Source organism: Ranitomeya variabilis, chromosome 4 (genome assembly GCF_051348905.1).
Source record: "Ranitomeya variabilis isolate aRanVar5 chromosome 4, aRanVar5.hap1, whole genome shotgun sequence".
NCBI lineage: Eukaryota > Metazoa > Chordata > Amphibia > Anura > Dendrobatidae > Ranitomeya > Ranitomeya variabilis.
This window is the reverse complement of record NC_135235.1, coordinates 384,550,262-384,567,198: the sequence shown is the minus strand read 5'-3', so window position 1 is coordinate 384,567,198 and position 16,937 is coordinate 384,550,262. Positions and strand designations below refer to the sequence as shown.

Here is a 16,937-nt window from a genome sequence, read left to right as displayed (position 1 = left end):
ACAACATCGGTAGTCCACTTATCCTTTCTTGTCAAATTAAAGACCTCTAGTGGATGTTGATTAGCTTTAGTTATGAGAAGGAGCGTTCAGAGTTAGCCACTGTTACTGGCAGAGTTAAATATGATGTTTTGGACTTGAACATTGATGACCTTTCCTTAGGAGAGGTCATCAATATCTGATCAGTGAGGGTGTGACACCCAACAACCTCCACCAATCAGCTGCTCCAGGTGCCAGCGGCCACCGGATTTGCTGAGTTGGTGAGGTGCGCTGCACAGCTCCATTAACTGTATAGTGGCCATGGCCGGCTACTGCACATCTACCCACAATTTGAATGTATAGGATGTGTAGTACCTGGCCACGGCCACTATGCAGCTAACGGAGCTGTGCTGTACAGCTCTGCAACTGAGCACTTCCAGCTGGCATCGGGAGTAGCCGATTAGATATTGATGTCCTATCTTAAGTATAGGCTATCAATGTAATAGTCCCGGACTTGAAGCTAAGGCTACTTTCACACTAGCATCGGGTAACGTCTGTTGCAATGTGTCATTTTGGAGAAAAAACGCATCCTGCAAAGTTGCCTGCAGGATGCGTTTGTTCTCCATAGACTTGCATTAGCGATGCATTGCGATGGACTGCCACACGTCGTGCGACGGATGCGTCGTTTTTTGGTGGACCGTTGGCACAAAAAATGTTCCATGTAACTTTTTTTGTGTGTCGCGTCCGCTATTTTCGACTGCGCATGCGCGGCCGGAACTCCGCCCCCGCCTCCCTGGACTGCAGAATGGGCAGCGGATGCGTTGTAAAACTGCATCCACTGCCCACGTCTTGCAATTATTTCACAGCATGCGTCGGTATGTCGGCCCAAAGCATTGCGACGGGCCCGTACCGACGCTAGTGTGAAAGTAGCCTAACACACTGTTTTCAGCAATCAGTAGTTTGGCTATTTCTTCTACAGTGGTTAACTGTTTGCAGTTTGTGATTTTAATCCGTTAATGACAGAGCCAATTTGGTACTTAATGACTAAGCCAATGTTGACAATTCTGAACAGTCACTTTATGAAGTTATAGCTCTGGAATGCTTCAATGTATCCTACTGATTCTGAGACAGTTTTTTGTGACATATTGTACTTCATGTTAGTGGTAAAATTTCTTCGATATAACTTGCGTTTATTTATGAAAAAAATTGAAATTTAACAAAAATTTTGACAATTTTGCAATTTTCAAACTTTTAATCTTTGTACCCTTAAATCAAAGAGTGATGTCACACAAAATAATTAAAGAGAGTCTGTCACCCCAAAATTCGAGTATGAGCTGCAGCCACCGGCATCAGGGGCTTATCTACAGCATTCTGTAATGCTGTAGATAAGCCCCCGATGTACCCTGAAAGATAAGGAAAACAGGTTATATTATACTCACCCGGGGCGGTCCCTGTTTGGTTCAGGTCCGATGAGTGTCGTGGTCCGTGTTCGGCGCCTCCCATCTTCATACGATGACGTCCTCTTCTTTTCTTCCTGTTGCGGCTCTTGCGCAGGCGTAGTTTGTCTGCCTTGTTGAGGGCAGAGCTAAGTGCGCAGGTGCCAGGAAAGGTCAGAGAGGCCTGGCGCCTGCACACTGCGGTACTTAGCTCTGCCCTCAACAGGGCAGATAAAAACTGCACCCCTCAAGGTGCTCAAAACCACATTCATGAAGTTTATTAACCCTTCAGGTGCTTCACGAGAACTAAAGCAATGTGGAAGGAAAACATTTACATTTTACTTTTTTCACAAAAAATTTACTTTGGAACCAAATTTTTTCTTACTTTCACGAGGGTATCAGGAGAAAATGAACCACAAAATTTGTTGTGCAATTTCTCCTGAGTACGCCGATACCCCGTGTATGGGGGAAAGCCACTGTTTGGGTGCATGGTAGGGCTTAGAAGGGAGGGAGCACCGTTTGACTTTTTGAACGCAAAATTGGCTGGAATCAATGGTGGCGCCATGTCACGTTTGGAGACCCCCTGTTGTACCTAAACAGTGGAAACCCCCCCAATTCTATCTCCAACCCTAACCCCAACACACCCCTAACCCTAATGCCAACCCTAACCGTAACCACAATCCTAACCCCAACACACCCCTAACCCTAATCCTAACCCTAACCACAACCTTAACCCTAGCCCAACCCTATCCCTAGCCAAACCCTAACCCCAACCCTAACTCTAGCCCAACCCTAACCCTAGCTCTAGCCCCAACCCTAGCCCTGCCTTAACCCTAGCCCAACCTTAACCCTAGTCCCAACCCTATCCCAACCCTAACCCTAGACCCAACGCTAACCCTAGCCCCAACCCTATCCCTAACCCAACCCTAATTCTAGCCCAACCCTAACCCTAGCTCTAGCCCCAACCCTAACCCTAGCTCCAACCATACCCCTAATGGAAAAATGGAAATAAATAATAAATACTTTTTTATTGTATTATTTTTACCTAACTAAGGGGGATTGATTTACTATTTTTTTATTTTGATCACTGTGATAGGGTCTATCACAGTGATTAAAATGAACCAAGAGGAAAAATTTCCTATTGTTTCCAGCCGGGTGCTGGCCGGCAGATCTCAGCGGGCGCACTGTGCATGCCCCCTGGAGGTACCGGGGGAGGGATTGCAGGACCCCATTTCCATTGCGATCACATCAGAGGAGATAGAAATTAATTGGGAAATCGGATTTCTAAAATTTTTTGCTGTTGCCGTTATTCCGTGAATAACGGCGATCGCAACACTGGGGTCGGTAAAAAACGACCCAAATCATGTTTTCTGGGGTCTTGGCTACCTCCGGTAGCCGAGAACCCAGAGAATTTCCGATGCTGGGGGGCGCAATCTACTTATTTCTCAGCGCCATTAAAAAGCGGTGCTGAGGCATAAGAACCCTTAACTGCCTCCATTAAAAGGTGTATCGGCGGTCGTTACAGGGTTAAACAAGCTCTGAATTAAACTAGTTGTGTAGAAAAAGATGGTGAAAAGTCCTATTTGCAATGCTTTACAATGTTCTCTCCATCCTTATGCAATTCCTCATCAGATGCACATAGAAGTGAGCTGGGAAAATTACTTTCCATTTTTCACTGTTTTATAAAGACTGTGAAATCTTTGTTTTAGTTGTATTATAATAGCATCTAAGCAGCAATTAAAGATGTTAACCTTGAAGTACCATATATACTTGAGTATAAGCTGAGTTTTTCAGCACATTTTTTGTGTGCTACAAACGCCCCCCCCCCCCCTTGGCTTATACTCTAGCGGGGTGTCCAGAACATAGTGGGGGATGGGGCATTGGCAGAGCAGCGGGTCACAGGAGGCAGGAGCTGGCTGCTGCGCTAACTCCTGTGCTCGCTGCTAGAGAGAAATTAATAGAGTGATGTTCAATCACCGCACACTCTTGATAGATGCTTGTGAAGACTTTATTATACAGATGTAGATGCAGCGAGAACACAATTCATGAATAAGGAATTGGTGCAGGGATAGAGAAAATGGTGAGGTGGCAAGAACACAACGTTTTGACCCTCATAGGGTCTTATTCATATACTGTAGTTGCTGTTGGCAAAGTTCACTGAATGGTGTAAAGGAAATCCTGCTTGCAAAAGGACACTTGGGTCCTGGGTAGGCCCGGTGCACCCTCGCCTTGGATTGTAGGCTGCAAGGCAGGTGCACCGGACCTACCCAGGACCCAGGTGTTCTTTTACAAGCAGGATTTCCTTTACACCGTTCAGTGAACTTTGCCAACAGCGACTTTATGAATAAGACCCTATGAGGGTCGAAACGTTATGTTCTTGTCGCCTCACCATTTTCTCTATCCCTGCACCAATTCCTTATTCATGAATTGTGTTATCGCTGCATCTACATCTGTATAATAAAGTCTTCACAAGCATCTATCAAGATTGTGTGGTGATTGAACATTACTCTATTACAGGGATTGCCATCCCACTTCACTAGCACCTCGGATCTCAGCAAGAGTGCTTGCCACACTACCTGTCTAGAAAGAAATGAATATTCATTGCACTGGCAATAAATATTTATTTTTCTGTAATAGCGTGCACAGTGACAGCCACAGCAGCTGTAGCTGCCGGGCGGTCACGTGTGCCTCTACTTTAAAGAAATTAATATTCACCTCTCTCCACTCCCGTGGGCGTGGAGAAAGGTGAATATTCATTTCTCTTAAGTAGTGGCACACGTGACCGCCTGGCAGCTAACACTGTGTGCACTACTCACTGCCCTCCACTCACATAGTTCCGGCGTGGGGAGTGGTGAGTATTCTGGCAGCTGTGCTCTGCCGTCCCTGCCATGCGCTGCTTACAAGCATAAAGAATCTGCTGGCACCAGAACAAGACGCTGCGAGGGAGCGCAGGAAGATAAGTGTAATGGTTTATTTTTTATGTTTTTTGATGGGCGCCATGCATACCAGGGTGGGGATGAGGGAGCCATGCATTCAAGGATAGGGATGGGAGCCATGCACGCAAAGATAAGGATGGGGCCATGCATTCAAGGACAGTGATGGAGCCATGCATTCAAGGATAGGGATGGGAGCCATGCATACAAGGATAGGGATGGGGCCATGCATACAAAGATAGGGATGGGACCATGCATTCAAGGATAGGGATGGGGCATGCATTCAAGGATAGGGATGGGGCCATGTGTTCAACGATAGTGATGGAGCAATGCGTTCAAGGATAGGGATGGGGCCATGCATTCAAGGATAGGGATGGAGCCATGCATTCAAGGATAGGAATGGAGCCATGCATACAAGGATAGGGATGGGGACATGCATACAAGGATAGGGATTGGGACATGCATACAAGAATAGGGATGGAGCCATGCATACAAGGATAGGGATGGGGTCATGTATTCAAGGATAGTAATGGAGGCATGCATTCAAGGATAAGGATGGGGCCATGCATTCAAGGATAGGGATGGAACCCATGCATACAAGGATAGGAATGGGGCCATGTATTCAAAGACAGTGATGGAGCCATGCATTCAAGGATAAGGATGGGGGCCATGCATTCAAGGATAGGGATGGGAGCCATACATACAAGGATAGGGATGGGGCCACACATACAAGGATAGGGATGGAGGCATGCATTCAAGGATAGGGATTGGGACATGCATATAGGGATGGGGCCATGCATACAAGAATAGGGATGGGACCATGCATTCAAGGATAGGGACGGGACCATGCATTCAAGGAAAGGGATGGGACCATGCATTCAAGGATAGGGATGGGGCCATGCATACAAGGATGGAGATGGGGCCAGGCGTACAAGGATGGGGATGGAGCCATGAATACAAGGATAGGGGTGGAGCTATGCATATAAGGATAGGGATGGGGCCATGCATTCAATGATAAGGGATGGGGCCATGCATACAAGGATATGGATGGGGCCAATCATGCCAGGATAGGGATGGGGCCATGTATACAAGGACACATAGATATATAGATATTCAGATGTCAGTGACATATACAATAAGTACAATGCGTAACAGCTTACTGTACATGTATTTAATTATTAAAAGATTATTTTTCAGAAAAAAATGGCGAAGGTTCACTCGTAACTTTCTTAACCAGCAGATGGAAAGCCAACGGCTGGGGGCAGATGTTTATACCCTGGGAAGGGGGTAATACCCATGGAGCTTCCCAGGCTATTAATATCAACTCACAGCTGTATATATAACCTTTACTGGATAACGCCCCAGAAAAAAGACCTAGGGTCTGCTATAATTAATAACTAGAAAAGGCTATGCAGACAGCTGTGGGCTGATATTAATAGCCTTGGAAGGGGCCATGGATACTGTCAACAAGGCTTAAAACATCAGCTCTCAACCGCCCCAGAAGAGGCACATCCCTAAAATGTGCCAATTCTGGCACTTATTCTCACTCTTCCCACTTTGCCCTGTAGTAGAGGCAAGTGGAGTGATAGCTGGGGGGTTGATGTCACCTTTAGTAAATCTTAATTAAACCAGGCTTACGACCTCGCCCATTCCACTGACATCTTCTGCAAAAGAGTTCAAATAAAAAACAACAATATTCCTCACCTTTCCGCAGAGAAGGTAATAATCCATTTGTCCCACAACGGGTCTAGCTCTGCTACACCTAGATGGCAGGCTGCATGGTTGCATGATGCAAAAATACAGCCTGAGATCCAGCTAAGACACTGAGCAGCGTCTGCTACCACTGCTCAGTTATTACACACAGTATACCCACACTAATCCACAGAATTATATTATTAGAGAGTATCTTCAATGAATCAGAATGTGCCCGTGGTTAGGATATGCTGTGAAACAACACCAGTGAAAACCACTGTAATATAAAGACAAGTACCAAACCACCGTGGATAGGAAATCACCAGAGAATCAATGAAAACGGGAATAATTAAAAAAATAGGCCTTTATTTATGAGATTGGCAACAATTACATACAATAATAAAAAATTTTTTATATAAAATAATACACATTAAAGGTAAATATACCTTACTCACGAGGTCAGGGAGTAGAAATGCTCAATAAGATAGCCCCCAGCACAATATCTCATTTCCAGCTGTGCATATCATAAAAGTGCAAAGGTTCCAGTAAAAGGTGTTTAAAATATCAAAAGAACCGTGATTTATAAAAAAGTATTAAAATTTATGTGCAAGATATAAATTAACTTTTAGCGCTGTGCAAAATGGTGCAAAAAAAGTGCATAATAGCCAGGGATTATATAACCCAGTAGAATAGGGTGCCCACACGTGTAGGCCTATACTCAGGCCAAACAATAAGTGACCAATTGCTTATATAGGATAGCACAGCAATAGTATATTTTATATATATACCTGGGGGGAAATCAAAACCTGAACCAGCGTGCGCCCGACGCGCGTTTCGGATATTTCTCCTTCGTCAGGGGGAAACGCACTTTTTTCATTTATATTGCTGTGCTATCCTATATAAGCAATTGGTCACTTATTGTTAGGCCTGAGTATAGGCCTACACGTGTGGGCACCCTATTCTACTGGGTTATATAATCCCTGGCTATTATGCACTTTTTTTGCACCATTTTGTACAGCGCTAAAAGTTAATTTATATCTTGCACATAAATTTTAATACTTTTTTATAAATCACGGTTCTTTTGATATTTTAAACACCTTTTACTGGAACCTTTGCACTTTTATGATATGCACAGCTGGAAATGAGATATTGTGCTGGGGGCTTTCTTATTGAGCATTTCTACTCCCTGACCTCGTGAGTAAGGTATATTTACCTTTAATGTGTATTATTTTATATAAAAAATTTTTTATTATTGTATGTAATTGTTGCCAATCTCATAAATAAAGGCCTATTTTTTTAAATTATTCCCGTTTTCATTGATTCTCTGGTGATTTCCTATCCACGGTGGTTTGGTACTTGTCTACCACTGCTCAGTGTCTGGCGGTGAACTGGTAGGACCTGTCTGCCGTAGCCACAAGCATGAGAAAGTTCTCACGTTCCCGGTGCGGTCACAAAGTTCCTGGGAGTTCACAGCCAATGAAATCACTTCACCTTTCTATTGGTAGCATGAGCGCCGTTAGAAATTTTCCCATGGCGCTCGCGCTAACGTCAAATCGGTACTGGAGATGTCAGTGTCCATGTATGTAATACGTGAGGCAACTGTGTGGCACATTAGTACCACAAGGCGGGCGCCACGGAAGCAGCAGTACAGTAAGTGCTATTTATCGGCGCCGGGTGCTGAAAACGACTTATCATTTTTCCCTGGTCTACCGGTGATCAGAATGAGCAGGGGAGAATGATGAGAGTTGTATTCAAGTGATAACAAAGACAGCAGGCGGTGACTGATTGGACTATTACTTTCATCAACCTACCCCTGTTGCCGCTAATAACAGTGACAGCAGGAGTGGTTGATGGGGGTATACATCAGCTGTCACCAGCGCTATCAATAAATAAATAAAGGAAAAACCTTCATGGGTTCCCCTGTATTTTCTATAGCCAGCCAGGCAAAACTCACAGCTGGGGGCTGCAACCATCTGCTGTCAGCTTCAGCAAGGTTGGTTATCAAGATATAACTCTCACCATTCTCCCCAGCTCCTGACGATCGCTGGCAGAGCAGGGGAGACTGATGAGAGACATGTTCAGCACCCTGTGCCGGGGAACAGCGCTAACTGCAATGCTTCTTTCCTGGCATCAATGAGTGTCACACGGATGACATCCATGTGTGTTATCCGTGTGCGGCCCGTTTTTGAAAATGCTAAATTTGGGGCTAAAATAAAGATTTTGGGAGGAAAATGTGATTTTATTATTTTCACGGCTCAACATTATAAACTTCTGTAAAGCGCCTGGGAGTTCAAAGTGCTCACCATGCATCCAAATACATTCCTTGAGAGGTCTAGTTTTCAAAATGAGGTCACTTGTGGGGGAATTCCATTGTTTAGGCACATCAGGCGCTATTCAAATTCGACATGGCGCGCAATCTCAATTCCAGCCTATTTTGCGTTGAAAAAGTCAAACAGCTCTCCTTCCCTTCCGATCTCCGCCATGCACCCAAACTGTGGTTTACCACCACATACAGTACAGACCAAAAGTTTGGACACACCTTCTCATTTAAAGATTTTTCTGTATTTTCATGACTATGAAAATTGTACATTCACACTGAAGGCATCAAAACTATGAATTAACACATGTGGAATTATATACTTAACAAAAAAGTGTGAAAAAACTGAAATTATGTCTTATATTCTAGGTTCGTCAAAGAAGCCACCTTTTGCTTTGATGACTGCTTTGCACACTCTTGGCATTCTCTTGATGAGCTTCAAGAGGTAGTCACTGGGAATGGTCTTCCAACAATCTTGAAGGAGTTCCCAGAGATGCTTAGCACTTGTTGGCCCTTTTGCCTTCACTCTGCGGTCCAGCTCACCCCAAACCATCTCGATTGGGTTCAGGTCTGGTGACTGTGGAGGCCAGGTCATCTGGCGTAGCACCCCATCACTCTCCTTCTTGGTCAAATAGCCCTTACACAGCCTGGAGGTGTGTTTGGGGTCATTGTCCTGTTGAAAAATAAATGATGGTCCAACTAAACGCAAACCGGATGGAATAGCATGCCGCTGCAAGATGCTGTGGTAGCCATGCTGGTTCAGTATGCCTTCAATTTTGAATAAATCCCCAACAGTGTCACCAGCAGAGCACCCCCACACCATCACACCTCCTCCTCCATGCTTCACGGTGGGAACTAGGCATGTAGAGTCCATCCATTCACCTTTTCTGCGTCGCACAAAGACACAGTAGTTGGAACCAAAGATCTCAAATTTGGACTCATCAGACCAAAGCACAGATTTCCACTGGTCTAATGTCCATTCTTTGTGTTCTTTAACCCAAACAAGTCTCTTCTGCTTGTTGTCTGTCCTTAGCAGTGGTTTCCTAGCAGCTATTTTACCATGAAGGCCTGCTGCACAAAGTCTCCTTTTAACAGTTGTTGTACAGATGTGTCTGCTGCTAGAATTCTGTGTGGCATTGACCTGGTCTCTAATCTGAGCTGCTGTTAACCTGCGATTTCTGAGGCTGGTGACTTGAATAAACTTATCCTCAGAAGCAGAGGTGACTCTTGGTCTTTCTTTCCTGAGGCGGTCCTCATGTGAGCCAGTTTCTTTGTAGAGCTGGATGGTTTTTTCCATTGCACTTGGGAACACTTTCAAAGTTTGCCCAATTTTTCAGACTGACTGACCTTCATTTCTTAAAGTAATGATGGCCACTCGTTTTTCTTTACTTAGCTGCTTTTTTCTTGCCATAATACAAATTCTAACAGTCTATTCAGTAGGACTATCAGCTGTGTATCCACCAGACTTCTGCACAACACAACTGATGGTCTCAACCCCATTTATAAGGCAAGAAATCCCACTTATTAAACCCGACAGGGCACACCTGTGAAGTGAAAACCATTCCCAGTGACTACCTCTTGAAGCTCATCAAGAGAATGCCAAGAGTGCGCAAAGCAGTCATCAAAGCAAAAGGTGGCTACTTTGAAGAACCTAGAATATAAGACATAATTTCAGTTGTTTCACACTTTTTTGTTAAGTGCTTCTGTGAAACACTTGGGGGTTCAAAGTGTTCTAGATAAGTTCCTTGGGGAGTAGTTTCCAAAATGGGGTCACTTTTGGGGTATCCACTGTTCAGGCATATCATGGGCTTTCCAAACGCGACATGTGTCCAATCTCAATTCCAGACAATTTTGAAAAAGTCAAACGGCGCTCCTTCCCTTCCAAGGTCTGCCTTGCGCCCCAACAGTGGTTTACCCCCACATATGGGGTATCAGCATGCTCAGGACAAATTGCACAACTTTTGAGGTCCAATTTCTCTTGTTACCCTTGGGAAAAATTGGATCTGAAGTAAAAAAGTTTGTGAAAAAAAAGTTAAATGTTGATTTTTTTTAAAAACATTCCAAAAATTCCTGTGAAGCACCTGAAGGGTTTATAAACTTATTGAATGTGGTTTTGAACACCTTGAGGGGTGCGGTTTTTTGAATAGTGTCGCTTTTAGGTATCTTCTATCATATAGACCCCTCAAAGTGACTTCAAATGTGATGTGGTCCATAAAAAAAAGGTATTGTAAAAATGAGAAATCGCTGTTTAACTTTTAACCCTTATAACTTCCTAACAAAAAAAAGGTTGGTTCCAAAATTGTGCTGATGTAAACTAGACATGTGGGAAATGTTACTTATTAAGTATTTTGTGTAACATACCTCTGTGATTTAAGGGTATAAAAATTCAAAGTTGTAAAATTGTGAAATTTTCACCAAATTTCCATTTTTTTTCATAAATAAACACAAGTCATATCAAGTAAATTTTACCGCTAACATGCTGTACAATATGTCACGAGAAAATGTTAGAATCTTCAGGATCTATTGAAGTGTTCCAAAGCTATTACCTCATAAAGGGACAGTGGTCAGAATTGCAAAAATTGGCCCGGTCATTAACGTGCAAACCACCCTTGGGGGTTTAGGGGTTAAAAAGTGATTTTGCTGTACAAAAGTAGCACAAAGTAAAGCATAAATTGGGTATCACTAATTGTATCCACCCAGACTATGAAGCTATATTATTGTTTATCCCTCAAAGTGAATGCTGTAAGAAATAAATATGAAAAGCAATATTACAATTGCTACGTTTTGCTCACCCAACCTCACAAAAAAAATAAATTAAAAGTGTTCAGTGATACCAATGAAAAATGCATCTTGCCCTGGAAAAAGAAATAACTGTAAAAAACAATTCTGCTTATAAATGAATAAAAGAGATATGGGTCTCAGAAAATGGCAAATATTTATTTTTGTTGTTGATTTTTCCTGTGTAACAAAAACATAATTTCGGTACATTGGTGCTGTTTTAGGCTATGTGCACACGTTGCGGATTTCCTGCGGATCCGCAGCGTTTTTTGCCTTGCAGAAACGCTGCAGATCCGCAAGTGATTTACAGTACAATGTAAATCAATAGGAAAAAAAAAATGCTGTGCTAGTGGTGCAACTTTTTTGTACCCATTCCATTATAGATATACACAGGGGTAAAAAACGGAGTAAATCCGCACAAAATCTGCAGTAAATCTGCAGAAAATCCGCACAAAATACACGTCAAATCCGCACCTGCGTTTTCTGCCAAGAGATGCAGAATCCGCACAAAAAATTCCTGATGCAAATCCGCAACGTGGGCACATAGCCTAAACCTGATGAAGGGGACAGTCCATCCCAAAATGCGTAGTTTGTCACACACCTTGTCTAATCACAAAGCATAGAGGAACTACTGCTTCTTAACTCACTGATATCGTGGGTACGTGCGGACAGATAACCTTACATTTTTCTGCTTTCTGCCCCCCCATGAATTCTTATACTGAAGCCTGTCAGCACTTGGGTGCAGGACGTTTGGCAGCTACCCCACACCACCTATCCTTCACAGGTGAGCGCATTCTATACTCTTCTTTTTTATATGTTGTGCCGAGTTTCGCCCTATGAAGTGCTCTCTGTTTTGTTTTTAACATACACTTAATAAATTGTGTATTGTCAATTATTGTATTGAGCTGCAGAATAAAAAATCATGAAAAATAGGCCCAAAATGGGCGCACCTATAAGGGGTTAATAAGCTGCATATTGGTCCTTTCTTCAGTTGCCTACACACATTTATGAAGAAGAGGAACAGATTCAAGGAAGTAAAAGCAGCTGTCAGTCAGCAGCGGCCGCCTGGTAAGCCAGTGTTGTCTGGTGATGCAGCAATGCTGGCCTGTGAGGCTAGCCCCATCCCCTCCTCCTGCCGATCACTCCCCTCCCAGTGCTGCTTCCTCTTTCAGTTCAAGAAGGAAGCATAAAGAAACTGGAGGGGGAGTGGAAGACCCTGCAAGCATTACAGGTATCAGAAAGTCTGTATACTATGAATAATAATTGTGCAAATATCTGGTCGCTGGTGTCGTACGAATCGAGCAAAGCTGAAAAGACATGAGAAAATAGCGAGTGCATGGGGCACTCATCAGATAATCTTCGTAGTTACAGCCTGCGTGCTTTGGTTACATGTACTTGGGACATTCAACAAGTTATGTGGTAATGTGCAGTCTTTTAATGATGTATGTCTTCCTTTGTTTTGGGAACTTCTACCCTCATGTCAGGCAGAATTGTAAGATCCCAACTTGTAGGGTCCAGGAGCAGCGACTCACGTTGAATTTTTGAACAAATGGGTACTTAATTTTGTAGAGGATCCTGGCCATGCATATCCTGCCTGAAACACACAAGTCCTCATCTAACAAGACTCACCTTGTCAGTCACTACACCTCTGATACTTACACACAGACATTTTCAATAATGGAACTTTTTTTACATCAGTAATAATGTTTCATTTTTTTATTCTGCATATAATATATTGGTGAGTGATTGCACATTAACTACACTTACAGGTCCTTCTCAAAAAATTAGCATATAGTGTTAAATTTCATTATTTACCATAATGTAATGATTACAATTAAACTTTCATATATTATAGATTCATTATCCACCAACTGAAATTTGTCAGGTCTTTTATTGTTTTAATACTGATGATTTTGGCATACAACTCCTGATAACCCAAAAAACCTGTCTCAATAAATTAGCATATTTCACCCGGCCAATCAAATAAAAGTGTTTTTTAATAACAAACAAAAAAACCATCAAATAATAATGTTCAGTTATGCACTCAATACTTGGTCGGGAATCCTTTGGCAGAAATGACTGCTTCAATGCGGCGTGGCATGGAGGCAATCAGCCTGTGACACTGCTGAGATGTTATGGAGGCCCAGGATGCTTCAATAGCGGCCTTAAGCTCATCCAGAGTGTTGGGTCTTGCGTCTCTCAACTTTCTCTTCACAATATCCCACAGATTCTCTATGGGGTTCAGGTCAGGAGAGTTGGCAGGCCAATTGAGCACAGTAATACCATGGTCAGTAAACCATTTACCAGTGGTTTTGGCACTGTGAGCAGGTGCCAGGTAGTGCTGAAAAATGAAATCTTCATCTCCATAAAGCATTTCAGCCGATGGAAGCATGAAGTGCTCCAAAATCTCCTGATAGCTAGCTGCATTGACCCTGCCCTTGATGAAACACAGTGGACCAACACCAGCAGCTGACATGGCACCCCACACCATCACTGACTGTGGGTACTTGACACTGGACTTCAGGCATTTTGGCATTTCCTTCTCCCCAGTCTTCCTCCAGACTCTGGCACCTTGATTTCCGAATGACATGCAAAATTTGCTTTCATCAGAAAAAAGTACTTGGGACCACTTAGCAACAGTCCAGTGCTGCTTCTCTGTAGCCCAGGTCAGGCGCTTCTGCCGCTGTTTATGGTTCAAAAGTGGCTTTACCTGGGGAATGCGGCACCTGTAGCCCATTTCCTGCACACGCCTGTGCACGGTGGCTCTGGATGTTTCCACACCAGACTCAGTCCACTGCTTCCTCAGGTTCCCCAAGGTCTGGAATCGGTCCTTCTCCACAATCTTCCTCAGGGTCCGGTCACCTCTTCTCGTTGTACAGCGTTTTCTGCCACATTGTTTCCTTCCAACAGACTTACCATTGAGGTGCCTTGATACAGCACTCTGGGAACAGCCTATTTGTTGAGAAATTTCTTTCTGGGTCTTACCCTCTTGCTTGAGGGTGTCAATGATGGCCTTCTTGACATCTGTCAGGTCGCTAGTCTTACCCATGATGGGGGTTTTGAGTAATGAACCAGGCAGGGAGTTTTTAAAAGCCTCAGGTATCTTTTGCATGTGTTTAGAGTTAATTAGTTGATTCAGAAGATTAGGGTAATAGGTCATTTAGAGAACCTTTTCTTGATATGCTAATTTATTGAGACAGGTTTTTTGGGTTATCAGGAGTTGTATGCCAAAATCATCAGTATTAAAACAATAAAAGACCTGACAAATTTCAGTTGGTGGATAATGAATCTATAATATATGAAAGTTTAATTGTAATCATTACATTATGGTAAATAATGAAATTTAACACTATATGCTAATTTTTTGAGAAGGACCTGTAGTCCCCACTACCCTATTAAACAAATGACCATGTCCTTTACATTTGTCTTACAAGTGTAGATGTCAGGATGGTTTTATTTAGCTGGACATTTATTATTTTCAGCTGTTAAAATGGTTCTTTTATGTAATGGCTGAATAATCTGCTGATTATTAATCGAGTCATTTTCTAATTATAGGGGAAATCACCCTGTATATGACGAGCACTGCACTGGAGCGTGGAAGCCTTGTGCCGCAATATCTTATGTAACCTGGACACCTGGTCCTTACAGGTAATGCTCCAGAGCATCTGATGGCTGACAATAAGTAGTCCACCTGCAGGCTCTAAAGAAAGTTCATTTTATAGCACCAACGTTTTCCTAAGGCTAGTTTAACATTTGCGGAGGGCTGCGTAGTTCCTCCTTTAAGCCCTGCCCACTGTAGCACCTCTTCCATCAGCTCCGCCTACGTTGGCATGCGTCCCGTGTACCCTATCTTTAACGCAGGTCTGCGCAGCGTGAAAACGATGCATGAGGAGGCATCCGCATACATCCGCATGGCCTGCGTACCCAATGTTAAAGATAGGGTACACAGGACGCATGCCAATGTAGGCGGAGCTGAAGGAAGAGGCACGGCAGTGGGTGGGGCTTAACAGAGGAACTACGCAGTCTTCCGCAAAGCCCTCATCCGCAAATATGAAACTAGCCTCACATAGAAAAAGGGCACATTTTTTATTTCACTGTCATTCCTGTTTTCTGGCATTATTGCATTGCAAGTAATGGTGCACATGCAGACTGCAAAATATATCAGTTCATCACATCACAATGTAAGGATAAGGAGGCGTGGAGGTAACACACAGAGCAATATACAGCTCTGGCAAAAATTAAGAGACCACCACATCAAAACCCTGTCATGGGCAGCCCAATCTCCAGACCTGAACCCCATTGAAAACCTCTGGAATGTAATCAAGAGGATGATGGATAGTCACAAGCCATCAAACGAAGAAGAACTGCTTACATTTTTGCGTCAGGAGCAGTGTGAAAGACTGGTGGAAAGCATGCCAAGACGCATGAAAGCTGTGATTGAAAATCATGGTTATTCCACAAAATATTGATTTCTGAACTCTTCCTGAGTTAAAACATTAATATTGTTGTTTCTAAATGATTATGGACTTGTTTTCTTTGCATTATTTGAGATTTGAAAGCACTGTTTTTTTTTTTGTAATTTTGACCATTTCTCCTTTTCAGAAAAAAAAATACAAAATTTATTGCTTGGAAATTCCGAGACATATTGTCAGAAGTTTATAGAATTAAAGAAAAATTTACATTTAACTCAAAAATATACCTATATAAAGAAAAATCAGACAAACCGATCATTTTTCAGTGGTCTCTTAATTTTTGCCAGAGCTGTATTTCCTAAAGATTTCTTCAATTTGCAGTCCTTTCATACAGTACATTGTGAATCAAATCATTTCCTACAAGATCATACAAGATTGTTTTATGCAAATTACCATTGCTGATAGCTAATTGTCTGCATCTCTATACATACCTACTTCTGCTCAGTATGTGAAACCTATTGTAGCCCAACTGGAATTTCCAGATCTTCATGTGAGTTAGAATGGCATGGAAAACCTTCAGATCATGTAAATTCGGTCTTTTTTATGCTTAAAAATCAGACACAGATTTTTTTTTTAAAAAAATAGGTGCTAAAATCCAAGGATGATCCTATGATTTTGCTGCTGATTTGCATTAATAGTAGATGTACACAATAATTATATCTGGCTTGCTTGAGTCATCTGGAAACGACTTAAAGAACTGACTTTTTTTGTGGATTTCAAAATTCAAGCATCTGTGAAATGTGGCCTGCAGAGTCAACCATTAAAAATGGAAGGTAGAATTCAGGCTGATTTCATTGCAGAAAACACATCTAAATCCATGTGAAAAATTAGCCGTGTGGACATGCCCTCTGCAACAACTGTTGGATTTACATTACGGATTGGTGTTAAAGGGAACATGACATCAGATACATGCTGCCCGAACCACAGACACTGGCTTTATAAATTTTATTATTATTATTATTATTATTATATTATTTAGGGCGCCATTGACTCCATGGTCCTGTACATGTGAAAATGATTTACATAAAAAATACAGATAGAAATTACAGTGAATAAACTAACTGTGATAGCCTGGTACAGAAGGAACAGACCCTGCTCTAATGGCTTTAAAAGCTACATGGTGGTGGGGAAGTGACAGTAGGGGGGGGCGGAGGCAGCAGCTCCGATGGAGGTGGTGAGCTGGCAGTGGGGTCATTACAGGCTGTAGACCTTCCTGAAGAGATGGGCTTTAGGTTGTGTTTAAATGTTCCAAATGTGGCAGACGGCAGGACGTGTTAAAGCACAGAACTACACTCACAGACTTAAATGTATTTTATTGGGATTTTCTGTGACA

The 16,937-nt window shown here is 42.7% G+C and overlaps 1 protein-coding gene across 3 annotated transcripts in view; it reads left to right on the top strand.

Annotated features, from left to right (window-relative positions):
- The first annotated feature begins 12,268 nt into the window (after positions 1–12,268).
- UNC93B1 (unc-93B1 regulator of TLR signaling) overlaps positions 12,269–16,937 on the top strand; it is a 56,779-nt gene continuing 52,110 nt past the window's right edge. For all 3 annotated transcript variants that reach the window (XM_077250836.1, XM_077250835.1, XM_077250834.1), the window contains exons 1-2: positions 12,269–12,363; positions 14,688–14,780. The gene's annotated coding sequence lies outside the window, so the exon portion shown is untranslated. The remainder of the gene's footprint in view (positions 12,364–14,687; positions 14,781–16,937) is intronic.